The sequence below is a fragment of the Scomber scombrus genome, chromosome 9 (genome assembly GCF_963691925.1).
Source record: "Scomber scombrus chromosome 9, fScoSco1.1, whole genome shotgun sequence".
NCBI classification, from domain to species: domain Eukaryota; kingdom Metazoa; phylum Chordata; class Actinopteri; order Scombriformes; family Scombridae; genus Scomber; species Scomber scombrus.
This window is the reverse complement of record NC_084978.1, coordinates 32,132,978-32,154,635: the sequence shown is the minus strand read 5'-3', so window position 1 is coordinate 32,154,635 and position 21,658 is coordinate 32,132,978. Positions and strand designations below refer to the sequence as shown.

The 21,658-nt window shown below is 41.5% G+C and overlaps 1 long non-coding RNA gene and 1 pseudogene across 1 annotated transcript in view; both read right to left on the bottom strand.

Annotated features, from left to right (window-relative positions):
• Positions 1-3,261: 3,261 nt before the first annotated feature.
• LOC133985510 (uncharacterized) overlaps positions 3,262-21,658 on the bottom strand; it is a 221,503-nt gene continuing 203,106 nt past the window's right edge. The window contains exon 3 of the long non-coding RNA XR_009925472.1: positions 3,262-3,290. This is a non-coding gene — a long non-coding RNA (uncharacterized LOC133985510). The remainder of the gene's footprint in view (positions 3,291-21,658) is intronic.
• Positions 9,522-13,314, bottom strand: LOC133986357 (G2/M phase-specific E3 ubiquitin-protein ligase-like; annotated as a pseudogene).

Below are 21,658 nucleotides of genomic sequence, written 5' to 3'. Positions count from 1 at the left end.
TGATCTTGCGAGCGCAAAAAGACGGCCAAATCAGGACAGCCTTGTGCCGTCCCCAGTGCTTAATTTGTAAATTATTGCTCATGAGGAACTTTTACACGTAGCCTCACAGAGGTACCAGGACACCCTACATGTCTGTGGGACGGAGGGCTGTTGGAACATAGGGTCTAAATTTGAATAATCTCTTAGAAATGTGGGAACACAGAGCTGTGGGAACACAGAGCTGTGGGAGCATAGACACGCTCCCACAGTATGAGCACAAATCTGAAGCCTGAAAGATTCACTAGCTTTGTTGTTTTCCACTGGATGGAACAGAGGATGATACTTTGTTTGTCTCTGGGACTGACACAGAGTTCGGGCACAGTGTGCTTGGTGTGGTGGTGTGCACAGCGACAGCAACCTATTACCCCCTGGCTTGGTCTCCACTACCAGAGCCAGATATTTCCCTCAGGAAATATCTGGCTCTTTAGTTGCTAAATTCTCTACTATGTTCACCAGCTAGTCTCTACTAACTGTCTGCTGTTTGGTACTGGGCAGGCATGTAGTGTACAGAGCTGCCTAGTACTGCTGAAAATGACTCCATTATGAAATGACCATTCAATGTAGACATCACTGCATTACCTATTGATGTTACAATCCTATCTGTGCAGATTTATACACTTCTGTTTGACATTGATCATCTTAAAATGCTCAGTGGCTTGTATTTCATACCTTTTAAAATCCATACTGTAATGACTCGGAAAATACTTGACCCAGAAGCACAAATTCAGATGTGAAAATCAAGTGTCCAAAAAATACTGGGACGTTTCAGCAGAAGTGAGCAGGCAGGATGAGAGCAGGCATGTGACTTTACAATCTGATGGAGAGTAAATGAGAAAGTTCTGAATATAAAAGGGAGGCTGAGTGTGAGGATGATGAGGGCCAGCTGTGGAAGAGGGTGGGGAAGCTCAGGTGAGGGGAATGAGGTGATTGCAGTGATTCAAAATGACTCTAACCAAACTACCTAACCACCAAGTATGTGGTTATAAATAAGCATAAAATGATAATAATATTATTAAATTAAAATATATATTATCATAAAATACAGCAAGAACATTGACCTCAATAAGAACATATTTTAAACTGAGCAAAATCATACATCACAAAAATGCCCTTTGACCATCTGGTCCTGTCACACTCAATTTAACACATCTTTAATTATATAGTCATTACTCACATCAGTTGGACTATGGGGAAGTTCAGGACATCACCACATTATAATGTCTTCCTCAACATCACTGTCTTGTAAAACATCACAACAACAAAAAACAGACACAATAGTAAATAATAATGTAACACAATAAGCAGGAATTATTATTAAGTATCATGAGCTGGCAAACAAGCCACAGGTCAGCAGATAAAGAGACAGTGTTAATTGGCTGTTTGGCATGGGCATGGACAGCAGTGGGGCAGAGGGTGAGAAAACAAGGGCTAAACACATTTTCTAATAAAAAGAAACCGTATACTAAGGGGGAGGTCTGAAAATAATTGTGGAGAACCGTAGGACCAAACCAACTCTACCCTAGTAGGGCTGTTGGAATTTGGGGATTTGAATATAATTTGAAGTGAAAAAAAACCAAACAAATATACAATATTGGCAATATAGTGTATGTGTGTGTGTGTGTGTGTATGTATATATATATATATATATATATATATATATATATATATATGTATACACACACACATAGTAAATATTAATAGTAGACTATATCTGAGCATAAAACATTTGACAACAATTCAAATTATAAAGATAATAATGAATGAAATTTGAATGGGATTATAAAGGAAGGGTGACAGCCCTACACCCCAGGTGAAACTACATAGAGTACATAGAGTGCCTGCTCCATGGAACACCCTCGGTTTACTTGTGTACTGCTTAATTCACAGTTAATCTATTATTACATTCAACTCTGCCTGACTCTGCCTCTTTTTGAGCTTCTTTTTTTATCATTTGAAAAATGTATATTGTGGAAGTCCTGAAGTTTCAACTGACCCTTACCATTAGCCAACAGAGTGTCTGTTTGAACGTGATATCATTTTTCCACTTCCATTCATTACACTGAGCTCTTTCTGATTCCACACTCTTCCCATTCTCGTCTGTTGTCATGTCTGTGTTGTCTGCTGTGTGTTTAATAGGTGTAAACAAGAGCTGACATGATCACTTGTCTGTGCTGTAGTTTGCTGTTCACTGACAGATCTGCAGTGTCAGAAATATCAACAAACATATTAATAAAACATGTATAGGGCTCACGCTGGCTGTTTCCTTTGGGCCATTTAGCAGAGCTGTGGTTCACTTTGATTGGTGTTCAACAACCTGTTCCACAAGGGAGGCATGAAGGAGAGATCAGGACGCCATGTGTCAGCTGTCTGCTGATCAAACAGCTCCTCACCAAAGTCAGTGTGCATCAGTGTTTTCATTCTAGGATGCAGGATTTAGCTCATCAGAAGGGACATTTTGAACATAATCAGGGTTATAGTTTAGAGGTTTGCATTTAGGCTTATAAATTAGGGATTTAGGGTCAAAGTTAAATGCTAAAACATGTGTTAAATTATGACACAATCGGCTTGGTTCAAGACCTTGAATATTTATTTTGTGGCTAGAATTCTGTCTAGCAGTTTAAACTGAAATTCTTACATATTGGAGTCTATAGTTACAGTGCCTATAACAAGTATTCACCCACTTAGATGTTTTCCCCTTTTATTCCTTTTATAAATGGAATCATGGTCAATATAATTTGGTTAAAAAAAATAATTTACAAAAAACAACTCTTTAATGTCAAAGTGAAAACTGATTTCTACAAAGTAATGTAAAGTAATTAAAAATATATAATGTAAAAGTAATGAGTGCATAAATATCCACACCCTTTAAACATGACATCATTTCATAGAGGTCATTTGGTGCATTACTTACTTACTACTTTACTTTGTAGAAATCTGTTTTCACTTTGACATTTAACAGTTGTTTTTGTCATACAAAAAAAATTATGATCAACTGCTGATTACACATTACTTAATGTTGAAGTAATTAAATCACATATTACTCAGCAGCAAATGTTTCAATCAATCAGTCAATCAATCAATCTTTATTTGTATAGCACCAAATCACAACAAAGTTATCTCAAGGCACTTTACACATAGAGCAGGTTCTAAACCGTACTCTTCAGGTTTAATTTTAAATAGACCCAACATTCCCACATGAGCAGCACTTAGTGACAATGGCAAGAAAAAACTCCCTTTTAACAGGAAGAAACCTCAGGCAGAACCAGGCTCAAAGTGGGAGAACATCTGCCTCGACCGGTTGGGGTAGAGAGGAGAGAGAGGAAGAATAGTAGAGAGAGAGAAGCACATAGAAAATAAACATTGAAGCTAGAAGGTCCGGGACTGGAATCTGTCATCCGGATGTCTACAGGCCCAGATTACCTGTGAGACGAGAAAGTGCTCAAACAAGTGCTCAAACAACATGTTGCTGCTTGGACATCCCTGAGTTGTTAAAGTAATATTAAATTATAAATAATAATTTAAACAAAACAACTAAATGTTAATGTCTGATAGCTTTAACAAAATAACACACACATGTATGCTACACAAAAAGAGGTATTTTCTGTTGTTCAATCGACCTGAGCTGTTGGAACAATAAATAAAAGATAAATAATAATAATGGTTTATTTTTGTAGTTACCAGTTTTACTTTTACCATCATTAAGCCCAATTTCCACTGGGTCCGTCAGCGGCACGTTACGGCTGCGCTGCGGTCACCGGAGCTGATAGGTACCACTATAATCAATGAGAGTATTTCCACAGGGAGCGTGTCAGCAACGTCTCGGCAAAGTCCCAGCAGCGGCTCTCCATGCCGCAGCGCTATCAATCCGCAGCATTTCTATTCTTGACGGACGCGTTTCTAACTCGCGACAAGCTCAACAGAGCAGATTGCACCAGACATGAAGTCAGACACAGAATCGGCATAATAAAACTTCCGTCCCCTTTCAAAATAAAACACAATGCGCAGATCACAACCTCACATCCACATTACGACATAACCGGTGGCCCCAGGTGAGCAGTCAATAGATCAGAGGGTCTCGGAGAATTGGTCCGAGAAGCAAAGTAACCTGTTGTTTCTTGTTGTTGACTTAATACCATATACAGTCTATGCTTTATACACCCAGTTCGCGGGATCTCGCGAATACTGCTGGCTTGCAAGGCTCCGCTCCGCTGCTGTAACGCTCCCGGTGTGAGTTGACGCTGGGCAGAGGACGGACCTAAACCTTGGTGCAGCCGTTCCGCGCCGCTGACGGACCCGGTGGAAATCCCCAGTAACCCCTAAATTCCACCCGGTCCGGATCCGTTACTTCTATTGAAGTATCACATGGTTAACATACTGTTATTAGACAGTACAAGTACTTTGTTCTTTCCATCCTACAGAACTGTATTGAATTATTATTATTTTTAATCCTGAGAACAACTAGTAGGGAGAATAAATAGCTGAAAATAGAACCTTTGGCAATAGTTATGACTGACTAGCTCTAGCATGCTAGCTCGCCAGCTACAGTAATTACAGACATCTCAACTCTCCTGGAAGTTCCATTAGTCTCCTGCATATTGTTAGCGGCTCCCTGACGCCTGTAACAACATCCCTGAATCTAGAGCGAGCTAGCAAGAGAGTGAGTGCATGTGTGATTGTATAGTGTCAGTGGTGGTTCTAGCTTGAATGACACCCACCCACTTCTCCTCTGTGCTCTCCTCTTCTCTTCCGCCTCACGACACGTTCTCCTCTCTGCAGGTTAATGCTGCGACTGATTCTCTCTGCTCTACCCTGAGCTCATGTCTGGATAGCCTGTGTCCACTATCCACCAGACCTGCTCAATCGACCCAGTCGCACCCTTGGCTGAGTGACACCCTCCGGACAACGCGCACTGACCTCAGAGCAGCCGAGAGGAAATGGCACAAATCCAAAACAACTGAAGATCTTGCAAGCTACCAGACACTGCTGTCCTCCTTCTCCTCCAGTATCACTGCTGCAAAGAAGGCCTTCTTCAACGATAGGATCAACGGTGCCACAGACACGCGTAAGTTATTCTCCACCTTCAAAGCTCTGCTTTACCCTGCACCACCTCCTCCAGCTACTAACAAAAATGGTCACTCCACCGAAACAGCCCTGTTGTCTGTGACAGAGGCCCTAAAAACTGCTAGAGCTGCTGCCAAATCCTCGGTTCTCATTCTGCTAGACTTATCAGCTGCCTTTGACACTGTCAATCACAGCAAACTCCTGTCCATACTCTCAAGTATGGGCATCTCTGGCAGTGCACTTTCCTGGTTTGAATCTTACCTTACTGGACGCTCGTTCACTGTGACATGGCAAGGCCAGCTGTCTGTGCCTCACCACCTCACCACAGGGGTGCCCCAAGGCTCGATGCTGGGACCCCTCCTCTTTGCCATATACACCACCTCGCTGGGCACGATCATCCGCTCGCATGGTTTTTCATACCACTGCTATGCGGATGATACTCAACTCTATCTGTCTTTCCAGCCTGACGACCCCACTGTCTCAACGCGGATCTCGGATTGTCTCGCTGACAAATCCACATGGATGAAGGACCATCATCTTCAACTAAACCTGGCGAAAACGGAACTGCTGGTCTTCCCGGCCAAACAAGGTATTTATCACAACATCGATATTAAAATTGACTCTCTATCTCTTGTTCCTACCAAGGCTGCTAGGAATCTAGGTGTCATTATTGATGACCAACTGACATTCTCGGACCATGTTGCTGCCGTCTCCCGGTCGTGCCGTTTCGCCCTATTCAACATCCGAAAAGTCAGGCCGTACCTGACCCAATATGCCACTCAACTGCTGGTACAAACCTTGGTGATGTCCCGTCTCGGCAGGCTTGCCGGCCTGCGCGTTGAAGCCACTGCAGATGATACAGAATGTGGCGGTGCGACTGGTGTTCAACCAGCCAAAGAGGGCACACATCACTCCGCTGCTTATCGAGCTCCACTGGTTACCTGTAGCTGCTCACATCAAGTTCAAGTCTCTTAAGCTTGCCTACAGAGTGATTGTTGGGAATGCTCCCACCTACTTAAATGCTCTTGTAAGAGCACATGTTACCCCCCGGATGCTGCGTTCATCAAATGAGCGTCGTCTGGCTCTGCCGGCCGTACAACCACGGCAATCCAGGTTATTCTCATTTGCAGTTCCACGTTGGTGGAACGAGCTGCCAAAAACCACCAGAGCAGGGGCCTCCCTCTCTGTCTTTAAGAAGCACTTGAAGACCCAGCTCTTCAGAGAGTACCTCCTCTCTTAACTTACAATTACTTAGCACTCTTAACTTACAACTACTTAGCACTACTTAGCATTATGTATTTATTGTCACACTAATGTCTCTGTTGCAATGTAGCTTGAATGTTATTCCCCCTTGTAAGTCGCTTTGGATAAAAGCGTCTGCTAAATGACTAAATGTAAATGTGTAATGCCTAACTCCTCCAGTCTGTTCAATATCAGGGATGCCAGGTGCTGGCCTGTGGACTCCTCTGCCTCCAAAAATCCCATAAAGTGTTCCTTGATATGGGGCTTGTCCACCAGTGACACTACTCTAATCACAACTGACAGCTGTTCTGTGAGGCTTATATTGTGAGTGCAGCCCAGAATTATGGAGAAAAACTTTGCCTGCTTGATGTCATTCACTATAGCAGAAATGATATTGATACTCAACAAATCAATCAGTTCATTTTGCACATGATGGCCTAGGTAGCTTGTGTGACTGGCTGTTCCTCTTTGGACACGGCTAAGGTGATGTTTCATAATGGGATCAAACATGGCCATAAGTTCGACCTCTTTGAGAAAATTCCCATTAGACAGTGAGAACAGTGTTTCAGTGTGTTCCCTCAAAGCCAAATTCCGAACGGCCAGTGACTGCACAATAGCAGTGAGACGAGTCAGCACTGCTCTCCATCTCCCCCTCTCAGCCTCCAGAAGTGCCATCTCCTGCTTATCAATAGTTTCCCCACTTTTTAACCTCACTGCCAGTTTCTTCAATTCTTTCATGCAATTGAGGTGTTTTGTACTATTGTCATGTGATGTGAGTAAAGTGCTCGCATGTTTCCAATCTGCCAGTCCTGAACTTGTTAAGTGAACTATCCTCTTTGAAAGAAATTTGCAGCAGAAGCAAAAAAAGGCTGTTGTTCTTCTTTGAATATATCAACCAACTTCTAGCCATGTTTTCACCACTAACTACTGTCTTCTTGAAATATTGGTGGTGGCAACTTCTCCCATCACTCTCATACCTCTGGAAAACAAAGTCAGGTGGTACCTTACTTGGTCCTCTGTGAACCAACTCTATCTGAATCCTGTCAGTCAAAGTTGAGGGCCAATTAGCAAGGCGCTTGACCATGGTTCATGCTCAGCAGTGGGACTCAGTGGGGGTTCAGCTCCAGGCTTTTCTATCGGACAGCATATTGGCACATTACACAAAGCACATAACAGTGGAACATAACACATAGGTATGAGGGGCCGTTTAGGAAATAATTCATAGTTGCTCTCACATGTTACATCATACTCTCTTACAAACACTAGTATAGTCACGCACACATACTATCATACTCTCTCACATACACTACTATAGTCACACACACTTACTACTATAGTTACACACACACATACTTACTATCATACTCTCTCACATACACTACTATAGTCACACACACTTACTATCATACTCTCTCACATACACTACTATAGTCACACACACTTACTATCATACTCTCTCACATACACTACTATAGTCACACACACTTACTATCATACTCTCTCACATACACTATTATACTCAAAATTACTAAAACAGGAAGTTAGTTTGTTTGAACAGGAAATACTATAAAGCCTCATTCCTTGATTGGTGCACAGCTCTGGGAGCTTACTGCTAGCTAAATGGAAGCTGTGTGGGAGAACTGAAATCAAGAAGGCAACTTTATAAGTACAACTTTATAATTTTGTAAGTAACTGCAGTTGCAAATATGATTTTTCCACTAATTTACCTTCTTTTTCAAATCAACTTTTTGTTAGCAGTAAATGGTAATGAGGAGAGTATTAGGATGTTTTTCACTAATGCAATGAGGTTCCTTCAGCACATTGCAAGGGAAACTGACAGAGGTGGATATGACAGCATGATTTTGGATCGGTTATTCTTTGAGCTTAATGGATATGCACGGACAATTTTGTTCTTTAGCCAGCAGTTTGAAGGAGGTGTCGATCAAGAGAGCTTTGTAACACTGGAGGCCCTACATTTATGTTTTTGTGCCATCATAAATTCATTTCAAAACTCAAGACCACTGCAAATGAGCCAAAGGGAAATGCTAACTTCAAGAGGCCCACCAACAATAATAACTGGCCGTCCTGGTCGCCCACAATACAATATTCTACCTGAACAAATTACCTACTGCTTATCCCTGGGAATGAGCTGGCAAAGAATAGCTTTATGCTTTGGTATCAGTCGGAGGACATTGTACAGCCACAGACAAAATCTTCAAATTGGATCACTGGCCTACACAACAATTTCTGCTGACGTCTTGGGTGATATAGTCCGTGACATTCTTCAAACAACCCCAAATGCTGGAGAAAGATATATACATGGAAGCCTTTGATCACGGAACATCCATATACAGCGGTGGCGTCTAAGACATTGCCTGCAAGAACTTGATCCTATAGGACGGGCCCTTCGTCGTCGCCGTGCAATCCAGCGAAGAATATATAATGTTCAAACTCCCAATCAATTGTGGTGAGTATTTTGGTTGTTACTCAAAATATTTATTACTCAGTACTTGTTACTAATTTCTAACTAAGTAATATTAGCCAGTTTACTCATGAGAAAAGTAAATTGTAACACAGCTCATTATATTAGTTTCCCATTACTACTATGTAAATACCCAATCCTTACTGTTTGTCCAGGAAATTAACCATTAGAAGATATTAATAAACTTTGTCATATTGAAAAGTGTGTCATTCTTTCAAGCTTGCTTACTGCAGGTCAACATGCATACAAAAACTAGTAGCCTAATGTAGGTAGGCCTAATTGCAGTGTTCAATTAACAATCAGCCAGAAAAATTAGGCTAACAAGATATTTTATGGAAGAGTTACTGTAAATACTTAGTTGTATTAGTTGTATAATATTAAATAAAGTATATCTATCTAGCTATCCATCCATCCATCTTTGGAATGTAAGTCATTACATCCTACCAGTTTCACACACCTAATTTGATGCTTTGTTACTTAGCCTACAGTGTGTAGTTTTAGTTAATTTCAGTGGCTTATTCTACATGACCAGTCTCAATCTCAGGGCTACACTTAAGTAATTATTTGCTATTTTTCTCCCCACAGGCACATAGATGGAAACCATAAACTGGTAAGGTGGCGAATGGTCTTCCATGGATGTGTGGATGGCTTTAGCTGAACTATCATATACTTACAGTGTCTCAACAACAACAGGGCCTCAAGTGTCCTGGGACTGTTCTGTACTGGAGTACAGACCTTTGGTCTCCCTCTGAGGGTACGCTCTGACCACGGTATGGAGAACACAGGGGTTGCCAGATATATGTTGGAGAGACGAGGGCTGAATAGAGGCAGTGTTATTACTGGTCGCAGTGTCCATAATCAGAGAATAGAATGTTTATGGGCTGAGCTTAACAGAGTTGTATCATTCCACTTCAGCAACCTGTTCACTTTCATGGAAAATGAAGGCATATTGGATTCAACAGATGAACAACATCTGTTTTGTCTCCATTACATCTACTTGCCAAGAGTTCAAAGGGCAGCTGCAGAGTTCCGAAATCAGTGGAACAACCATGGATTGTCTACAGAGGGAGGACAGACACCTCTACAACTGTGGCACAGAAGCGTTCTCCAGTCTGCTGGAGCTGGTGCTACTCAGGACATTTTTGAAAGACATGATGCTTTTGGAATCAATGAAGACAACCCTCCTGAGTTAGAGACTGAGAACAATGTTGTTGTTCCGGAAAATGACTTCACTGTGAATGCAACAGTTATGGACAGGATTCAACATGCAAAAGATCCATTGAGTGATGATGGTAATCATGGTATCAGTTTATTTTTAGGCGTGCTACATTTTCTTACTCAACATTAACAAGGCCACACAACACTTGCTTAAGCTATGATGTAACTGTCAAGTAACAAGTAATAACAGTAAGCAGTACATAACTGTAATAAAATAAATCAGCCCGAAAAATAAATGGTCTCAAAACAAATACTTCAACTTACCATCTAAGGCAAAACAGGGAGTATTTTCTAAATCAAAGTCCACAATGTCTTTGAAATCAGTGTAAATGTGTCAAAAAGTGTCCGTTTCAGACAGTCTATTATGTGTTGGCCATAAGTAACCCTAAACTATGATGTAACTATGAGGTAGCAAGTAACGTTAAGTGGTACACAACTGTACACAACAGTATTAAAAACTTGACTAACATTTATCACAATTCTTCTTTATATTCTAAAAGCAAATAAAAACAGTTAATCAAATAATATACTCAAAGTCATATCAATCAGCCCCAAAAAGAAATGGTCTCAGTAAATTTTCAACCGACCATACGAGGGAAAACAGGGTTCCTACTGTAAGTTCAGCATTATTACTCTCGACCAAAACCCTGAGTATTTTCTAATGCATAGTTCATACTGTCTTTGAACTCAGTGTATGTGTCACAAAGTGGCAGCTTCAGACAGTTGATGCATGTGTTGGCCATAGGCAAACAGCGTCCTGGGCTTACAGACTGGTGATGTAGGAAATCAATTGTTGGTCGAGGAGAGAAGCCAATTGGTGGGACGATGCTTGCACCAGTTGCAAAGGCTAAGACATCGCTTAGCTTTGAGGCTCCGGCCTCCTCTAATACACAGAAAAAAACAACAAAGAACAATGTGAATGTAAAGAAAATATCACTCTATATGAGACAGAGCCATATGCAACACCAATATTTACCCTCAATGTCAAGCAAGTAATCTCTCCAAAATGGCACAACACGTTCCTCTGCCATTCTCTTGTTGCTTCCCGCTACAGACAGTCTAATTTCGAAAAGCTGATCCATGGAGTTGGCTGTGAGTGGAGGTGGTTGATGGCACAGCAAGGGTCTAAAACTCTCCGGGTACGTCCTCATGGCGTAGCAGAAGTGATCCTGTCGTTTTGTTAGCAGTCCCCGCCCTCGTCCCTATCTCACCACATTCATGTGCATCCCTTGGCTGCACACACAGGGTGGACCGCCCCTTTATGCCGTTCTCTCTCCTCATTGGATAAAGGTTCTAGGATACAAGGAAAGTTTTCTCCTCGGCTTACAGCAGAGCAGAGTGACTAACAGACCCGTGTTTCAGACCAAACACTCATTATAAGTGATTGCTGTCAGAAGATGTAACTATTTAAGACTTGTATTAACACAAACATTCCTCATACTTCTGCTTTAAATGAAAAGTGTTCAGTTCAATGTTATGTTGTATGTATGTCCTTGCATTTGGAGATGAAACCGTTGTAAAAACCACCAGTCATCTTTATAATAAAAACTTTCTGAATTGTGTTACAAACCTTTCAAATGCCCCAGAGACTCTGTGGACCACCTGAAACATGACAATATCTTGAACCAACAGATCTCTGTCTTCAATGCATTTTAATGGCCTGAGACACCCAGTATTTGCTGGATAATCTTGCAGTGGTTCCGTGGCACGCATCAGATCCTCAAAATACGTACTTTCAGACACCTAAAAGCAGCACACAATATAAAGACAGAAGAAATTAGCCATAGCATAGCAGAACATAATGTGTATTTATTCACTATATATTCTGACCTTTTTTACTTTCTCGTAGAGATCCGCATCAGCAATGTCCTCCAGAACAGGCTTTATCGTGGAACTGCCACCAACCAGATGGGAGTACAGCGCTGGTGTAAAGAATCCTGGTGGAGGACCGCCATGTACCAGGCTTACAGCAATGGCCTGCCCAGCAATAATATATCGATCCTCTCTTAAAGCTAGAACAAACATGGCATAGAGGGAGAACATCGATGAAAATATATGGCACAAACTTACAGACAAAAAATATGTGCAGTAAAAGCTCAGTGTGTGACATCCAGTAGGTGGCGGTACAGGACAAGAAATGACAGACACTTCACAAAATAGAGTGTATAGCCACTTCCAGAACTACCCAGAACCTTTAGTACTACCGCCAACTACAGGGTTTATGTGACTCCTGTGTTGTCTACGTTTGCACCATAGGAACGCGTTTGTGAAGTTCGTGAAACATTTTAAAAATGCAATGAGGTCTGAACTGAAAGTATGTGGAACTAGTAGAAGTAGTAGACAAGTTTGAAGATCATTCCAATGCATTTCCAATGGGACAAAAATGGCAGGAAAATTTTAATATTGCCAAAAGGTAGAAAGAGTATTAAAAAGTTAAACACAAACAATAATGTGCAGAAGAAGCTACTCATAATTAGTAGATGGAGTAGTTAGACTGCAAAAAATGGCATTAGATGTGAGCATAATAATGAAAAAAGATTCAAAGAACAATAAGCATACAGAGTTCCCAAAATACAGCATGTGTTTTTATCATGTACCTGTGCTGTCCAATGCTAGGTTCAATCTCCCTGGCCTCCCCTCAAACATTGGTGACACTGCAAGGGCCTCCATAAGCAAACGCAGGAATTCCCTTCTTGGGCCACCAAGGTCCACAGCCTCTTCACTCAGTCCCAAGTCATCAGAGAACTTGATATTCATCTGATACTTGGGATTGTAGGACAGCCTCTTGAAGGCCCGAAGAGCACCATCCAGCACTGAGGACCTGTTGATGTTGAATCTGCATCTCTGGGTGGCATCAATTTGAGATGCACAGACTTCCTGTGCTGATTCTGTTTTTGTTTGTTCAGATACCCTGTTGAGTGAAATAGAGAAGAAATAAATATCAGTAAAGTGTTACAATTACGGTATCTAGTTTTCAGCATAAAATGTGATAAAACAATCAAAGTTGGTTTCTTCACACATAGCCATTGGAACTTCAGTGTTAGTAGAATGTGGCTACATACGCATGACTCTAAAGACTAGCCATTATAGCCTGGTTAAGATCCTCTTCATCAGAAGAGAGGTCTGAGGTTGAACCCATGATGGACAGGTAGGCAGCATAGTGGTCAGTCTTCCCTGCAACACCACAAGCACTGGTTGCAACCCCATTCCCTGAACCACCACAAGCACTGGGTTCTTCTGGTGGTTCAGCTTCAGTCACAATGTCACTCCATGCTTGTGGTGCAGAGAGCAGTGTAGCTGTCGAGGTGGTGTCACTGGATGCATGTGGGGTGGCAGGAGGCTGAGTTGAAATTTGGTTTCCCTTGGACCGTGTACACATATAGCCTCCAGCTTGGAAGTTGTTGGATGCTGTTGAGGTGTTAATCTCCATGCAGTCATCTGAATCTGTGCTGTCAAACTAAAACAACAAAAAATACAAAATATTGGAGTTTTTCTCAAAAATGACAACTGTATGCTATCTTGATAAGCATTTATTTAAAATCCCTTACCTGAAATGGAAGATCCCTTCCTGGCCGTATGTATAATGCCTTTGATTTAAAGACTTTATGGATCATGAAGCCATTCAACTCCTGACCCTCACGCAGCTTTGGTGACACCAATTTGGTGCCACATGCCATCAACAGTTCAACACTGGGAAAATAATACAAGTAGAATAAAGAAAAATAGAAAGAAATAGGAATCAATTGCAAGGCCAGTTTAAATCCATGATGTATCAAAAATTCAAATAATATAATACCTGACATCATCTGGAATTTTGTTTTGGAATGCCTCTCGAATCTCTGCAATGACTGTCCTGTTGTCCCACATTTTCCTGATCTCAAAGGCGCTTAGAATTAAGCCATTCTCATGAAATTTTCTTTTTGTTTTGTGTTTACAAACTTCATCCCATGCAAAATGGGGTAGCAGGATGACATCTTTGTTGAAACTGGGATGGTGTTGGGTGTTAGGCCTGAAAGAAAAAAAAAGAGTGCACTGTAATTGCATGTTGTCAGTAAGCCAATGTTTTTGTTTTTTGTACATAAGTTGTTAAGTTGGTGAATAATTTCATTTTAATATAGGTAAGCTTATGTTTCACTTTCAGATGATTGCCTGGAAGTGGAGCGATTCTAAAGCCTGGAATACACTGTACGATTTTGTAAACGTTTCTGTTTAATGCCAACTCACACTGTACAGTAAATCGGCACAAGCTCATGATTTCTGTGCTCACACTGTACGGTCCGATCCTCGGGTACGACCTGAGTGCTCACACTGGCATTAAACATTAAACCCAAGAATTGTGCGGACATGAACACACCTCATCTTCCACCCCGGAATGCCTCAGCACAACCATATATGGTCAGCACGTGCATATTAAGTAGCCATGTGCGCTCTGTGGAGCGGCAACAAAATGACAACAAAGACAAGGGGCGTGTCCCGCTTTCATTAAAAAAATAATTACGTCGCTCTCATTTTCCTCTAAGACCTCTAAAAAACGGTGCATGTACTACATCTCTTCAAACGGTGCATGTACTACATCTCTTCAATACACACGTCATAAATCCAGCTGATTGAAAAAATGCGCACGACCGGGAGAAGGTTTACCACAGCAGACCAGGCTTGCATAGTTGCCCTTGTGTTATAGGCTACTAGCTAAAAGTTTTAATGTGGCAGTAAAAACATTGATGATCTGTGAAAGTAGACCTAGACATCCAAACAGACCCACGTGAACCCGAGCTCGTGCTCTTAATGTTATTAAGCAGTCCATAAGGCTCAATTAATCCACTTACCTCCTCCTTGACCTGCTGGAAGCCCATCCGCCTAGGTACTGCTGTGTTTGAAATCGAGGTTGATTTGCTCGGTTGCCATTAAGGTTAGCTTGAGAGGATCCGCTCTGCCCTGATACACCTGATGCTCCAGGTCTGAAGGCCCACCGCATTTCCTCATCGACCGCGCTACGTGAGGGCTGTTGATTACGGTTGAAATTTCCTCATTGACACGGTCCCGGTCGACCATTTTCAGATGTTAGCATCCATGCAAATTCATCATCTTAGAGGAGGCGGGACATTGTCCTTGAGATCCCGCTGGAAAGTAGGACATCCGGTACCTACATCTGCGATGAGCCAATCAGAAACTGGGAATTCAAGTTGACTTCCTTTTCAATCAAACTCTCTCACACATACTACTATACTCGCACACATCGCATATTATTCGCTCATACATTCACTATCATGTTGTTCCATCCATAATAGCGTGTAAGAGAGTATGATAGTATGTGTGTGTGACTATAGTAGTGTATGTGAGAGAGTATGATAGTAAGTGTGTGTGACTATAGTAGTGTATGTGAGAGAGTATGATAGTAAGTGTGTGTGTGTGTAACTATAGTAGGAAGTGTGTGTGACTATAGTAGTGTATGTGAGAGTATGATAGTATGTGTGCGTGACTATACTAGTGTTTGTAAGAGAGTATGATGTAACATGTGAGAGCAACTATGAATTATTTCCTAAACGGCCCCTCATACATAGGCCTACTCAGAAATGATCAGAATTATTAAAATCACATAAAATCACAATTTTGTCTGGTCAAAATGTTTGCAGGGAGACACACACACACACACACACACACTCCCTCACTCACTCTCACACACACACACACACACACACACACACACACACACACACACACACACACACACACACACACACACACACACACCTAAACCCACCTGAAGGCTCCTGCTGGGGAGAATTAGAAGCAAACAGGTCTTCATCCTCAATATCAGACATTAGTGGAGACACTGCCGCTGGTCCTCAAGTGTGGAGAATTCCAGAAGAGGCCTATGTAGCTGAGGAGGTAGATGGCAGCTCATCCTGACCAGTGGCAGAGGATGCTCCAAAATATTTTAGAAGTGCTCCTGAAATTGCATCAAAAGACAGTACAATATAACTCTGAATCTCTGATACACAACATCCATGAATTGCACATTTAAATAAACATGCCATTACATGCTATTAATATCTGTTATTACACGCTAGTAATCTAACTGTCAGTGAGAAACACTTAGCTCCTCGGTTACTGCCTACTTCTATGCATGGCACACTTTCAGTTATGACTTGTTAAGCTCTACCTTTGTCACGAAATAGAGCTTTAGCAATTAGCAAATGTTCGTCTTTGAAACTACTTAACAGCATTGCAAATTCCGTTAGCTAATTACAGGACAGGACCTGACGTTAACCCAAATAATCGAAATAAATAATAACTGAACTTGTAGCACAGTTTTGTTGCAACACACATTATTATGGTGAAATTATATTTCATGTTTGTTAGTTCAGTTCAACCGAAATATTGTTGTAGAGCATAGCAAGCATCATAGCAAAAGCTAACAAACGTAAGAGTTAGAACCTGCCTAATTAACCTTAGCCCTATTGTCATGACATGCATAGTTATACCGAGAGAACATAGCTGCATACCTTTATCTTTTGCTCATTTCTCCTCTTCTTCTTTCTTTTTTTCCTAAACTGGGCACCTGATGGCTTTGGCCTTTTTTTGTCCATTTCTGTTTATTTGGCGCTCGAGAATAAACAGTAGGGAGACCCAGAGGTGAACTGTCCCCCCCCCCTTCTGGGCGCTTGCCCAATTCGTTCATATCATGGGCCGCTACTGTATAGCTGCACGATAGGAAGCGAGAGCGTGTGTGTTTGTGTGTGACGGTCCATGCAGTGTGTGTGTGTGTGTGTGTGTGAGAGAGAAAGCGTTGTATGTCAGAACCAAATATTTTGTGAAGATATTCAGATGCTGTGCTACTTCCAGCAACAGTATTCAGAGTTGTTGGAGGGCAGCTTTGAGAAGCAAACAAATTTCAGCCAGCTTCCAACACAAAACAACTGGATTCAAAACATTTAGAGTGAAGACTGTCAAACAAGAGATAATAACTTTATATTTATAAAAAAATAAAACAAGTTGATATGGATTTTAATATAGCTTAAATATTTTACTGTGCTGGCAGAAGTTTGAAATAAGAATGTGTCACATCATGTCTGTAGTTTCCGTTGTGTTTATTCCTGTGTTAGTTTGAAAGATTTTCTCCTTGTGTGTGGTTTGTTTTTCATTTACTGTGTTTTCCCGCCTAAGTTGATTTCCTCACGTCTCTGTTTGATCCTCTGTGTTGATTTTCCCCTGCGTTGGTTTGGATCCGTTTTATTTTCATCCGGTTTTACTTTTGCCTGTTTCAGTCTAGTCTGTTTTTGTATGGTTTAGTTTAAATAAAGACATTTTTATTTAGTTTAACTCTGTCCTGTTGCGTTTTCTGCGTTTGGGTCCACCTGCTCCGCTTCCTACTCGTGACACTTTAAAGCTGCATTCATATTTTAACATTAACAATAGATCAAATGCCTATGGGTAATGTTGAAGCTAATTAACACCAACTCTGCAGTTCCCCTCAGCTCTACAGAGCCTTTTAGTCACTCTTTTTTTTAGCTTTATGCCCTGTTGTGCCCCCATGTTAACAGTTTAGAGCATCCACACAGCCCACATCTCTCACACAGGTGCTGCTGTGCATCATCTAGAGATTCCATGTCTTGCCTATTTTTTCTGCATGACATATGCAGTTTTCATCAAAAATAGACAGTGAAAATGATCTGTTAATGGTCAATATGATAGTGATAATGATAATGGTAGTAAAATACTGTAAAATTACACATTTGACTATAGTTTCAATGTGCATGGTGCCTCTCTGGTGGTGAACTTCAGCATGGAGAGTCAGTGACACACAAAGCTTTCTGTGACTCCTGCCAGTTGTTTTATATGCTTCCAGATGGAAATTTGGTGGTGTTTTTTTCTTTGTGTTGTCACTTTCCCTCCTGACAGTTAGCTAGGTGGTTTATGTTGATATTTTTGAACCAGATATTTTTCTCAGTAGTTGGTGGAAAGTAATACTGATGTTACTCCATGTTTGTTGGATGTGTAAATAGGCAACTAATTGCCGACATATTCACAATAATGGTAAGGTCACACTATACAATGTACAAAAACAACACCAAGGTTGGAAAACGTCTTTCTTGAAGATTGCTATAAGTAAAAATGATGTTTGACCTGTGTGTGTGTTTGAGTGCCACTAAAAGGAGCCTATCTCTAGTGGGAGAATGTCTTAATTAGTTTGGATTTTCTTTCTGTGCACAGTTAAAGAGTGACAGTTGAAAACTAAAAAAAAAAGGTAATTGCACATAATCTGGAGGAAATGTGAGGAGGGTGTTAATTACTGCAGCTAGATTTGAATATGTGTTGCCTCAGGAGACCAGAGTCAAGGTCATCACTTATCCTTTAATCAACAACACAGAAATCAGCCTGAAACTGCCACATCCGCTTAGACTATAGTGAGATGGAGAGAGAGAATGCTATTCATGATGTACTCACTCACATACACCCACACAAACCTGTTAGCTCTTTGTATCATAGGGAATAATCAATGATGATGCAGGTTTGATCAAAGACTCTAATTAACTTCTAGTTACAATCTTTCTCAGCCCAGTAGATAATAGCACATACCATAGTTAGTGTGTATGTGTGTGTCTTCATATGGATAGAAAGTATGTGTGTGCTTGTCATCCATAAAGATCTTTAATTGGACCCCAATTTCCATTTCTATTTGCATAGAAATGAAGTAAATTATGCAGTGGCTGCCTCTCTCCATCTGACGATAAAGTTCAGTTAATTAGGGCTAAATATATGAATAAGTAAACACACAATGTAAATACTAATAAATGTACCGCTGGACCCCGTCCTCAGATCTACAAATAATATAATATGAAAGTGGTTTCTGTGATCATGGACTTATTATCTGCAGTAAGTATTTTCATTGTGCTCCAAAGGATGGTGCGTAAACAGTCCTTCAAGACTCAGCTCCCATCACTGCTCTGCTCACCTCCACAGGGAGCCAACTAGGAGCAGGAGCTTCGTGGGCTCAAACCTTTTTGAGAGACTTCACAGATCTGTCACAGAGTTATTGTTTTCCGGGAGGTGCAACCTCAGTCCAGGTTGCTCACACAGATGTTTTGGCATCAAGCTCAAGTTACCACCAGTATTACTGAATTGTCTTAAGACACACCTTCTCCCCGATTGTCTCCTGGTGTATCTGCAATCCCCCAGCCCAGTTCCACAAAGAGCTTGATAGTAGATTGACATTTCACAAATGCTTTACAATATCAGTAAGTCCTGTGGAACCATCAAGGAGCCAGATCCAGTGCTGGTCAGCTACAGTCTCACACAAAGTATACTACACACAAAGCATATGTGGTAAAATGGAAAGGGGGAATGGTCAACTATGCCAACTTGTGGCCAAATAGAGCGGGGGGATTGTCAACTACGCCACCTGGGGATTACTCCCAGGAAATACACCGACAAATAGTAGGTCACACAGATTCGTTTCACAGAGGACGGGAGACGGACTTCCAAATATACACAGATTTATTCATTAAAAGATTTGCGATAATTAAAACAACAGATGCCAAGACGTACACAGCCTGAGTGCCAAAACAACAAAATAATATTTCTGAGGAACCTCCGATGGATGCATCAACCGTTGTTAAATGGGACGGTCTAGCCTTTGAAGCCTTTCCTGGTTGCGTCACCAGCTGTTCCCGCCCAAAAAAGACAAAGAAGTATAAGACAAACAGAAGAAATAAAAAAAAAAGTTAGACATGGACAAATTTGTAATTTTATTTTATAACAATGTTGCTGGAGGAAGGGGAGAAGCGGCTCCGTCTCCAACGGCTAGTATATCTGCGGTTAAGAGGGGGCCGAGGGGTAAAACTGTTATTTTAACGCACAGTAATGTTATCATTATCATTATTAGCTAGTTAACAGTTAGGAGTAATTAACATACCAATACATTACGTTAATGCTAGACATATAAACTGTAGATCGGCACATAATGCCATATAACCTGAACAATTCATTAATAGTTAAAGAGCCCTGACCATAATTTAATATTATGTTGTCATGAATCATCAAAACTAGATTGCGAAGCCTAGATAGACTGATAAGTGGATCGATAAACAGGTTTAGCATTATCTATCAAAGTTCCAAAATGAACTAGAATTATCTTGGAATTACTCAACTGGAATTATAACTGGAATTATCTTATTAACTGTTTAATTAACCATTTTTCTTCTCCTGTTCTTCCCCTCCTTTCCCAATCCAGACCAGACCCCTGTACTGCAGGGTCAACCTGGCCGTGCCTGTACTCCATACATTTTTTAATCAGGGTGACACCAGGCAGGACTTCAGGCTGAGCAGAGAGTCCCTGGCAGTGCTGCTGAACCTTCTCCACCAGGATCGGAGACATGGATGGGGTGCCACAATTGAGACCTTGGTGTTCCTCTTCTGGCTGGCTTGGGGCATCGTACAGGGTGGTCTCAAGGGTGTTTGGGATGCCTCGTTCCACTGTCCACCGAGTTACTGGGGAGGTGGTGGCCATTCGCCACAAGGTCATCTACCTCCCAAAGACCGCTGAAGACCTGGCGGCGGTAACTCGTGGGTTTGCAGGGCTGGCAAGACACAGAGCTTTTTCAAAAGCTGATGGAGCGATCAACGGCTGCCATGTCAGGATCAAGACACCAAGCAGCCCCGATGGTCACTGCTACCTGAACAGGAAACTGTTTGCCTCCATCATCCTGCAGGCAGTTTGTGACCATCAGGGCCGCTTTGTGGACGTGTACGTGCGCTGGCCGGGGTCTGTGCACGACTCCAGAGTACTCCAGCACAGCCCACTGTACAGACAGGCTGTTTATCCTCCTTCAGGGCACTTCATCCTTGCAGACGGCCGGTACCCGTGCCTCCAGCATCCACTCCCCCTCATCACTCCCTACAAGCGGCCGGTGCAAGGTGTGGGAGCCCAACGCTTTAATGCCCATCATTCCAGGGCACGCTCTATAATTGAGCGTGCCTTTGGAATGATGAAGACCAGGTTCCGGGCCATCTTCCTAAAAGCGCTGGAGGTGCACCACACCTTTGTGCCTCAGGTACGTAATCACTCAACAGTATCCTACTTTACCTAAATGTTAATGATAAATCCTCCATGCAAACAAAAGTAAAACACAGTGTTCCTCAGGGTTCAGTGCTTGGACCAATACTATTCTCCTTATATATGCTTCCTTTAGGAAATATTATTCGGAAACACTCAATACATTTTCATTGTTATGCAGATGACACTCAATTATATCTATCAATAAAGCCTAATGAAATCAACCAGTTAACTAAACTACAAACATGCATCAAGGACATAAAGGCCTGGATGACCTGTAACTTCCTGCTATTAAACTCAGAAAAAACTGAAGTTATTGTGCTTGGCCCTAAACACCTTAGAAACACATTATCCAATGATATAACTTCTCTGGATGGCATTACTTTGGCCTCCAGTACTACTGTAAGGAACCTAGGAGTTATATTTGACCAGGATCTGTCCTTTAATTCCCACATAAAACAAATTTCAAGGTCTGCCTATTTTCATCTGCGTAATATTTCAAAAATCAGACATATTCTGTCTCAAAATGATGCTGAAAAACTAATCCATGCATTTGTTAC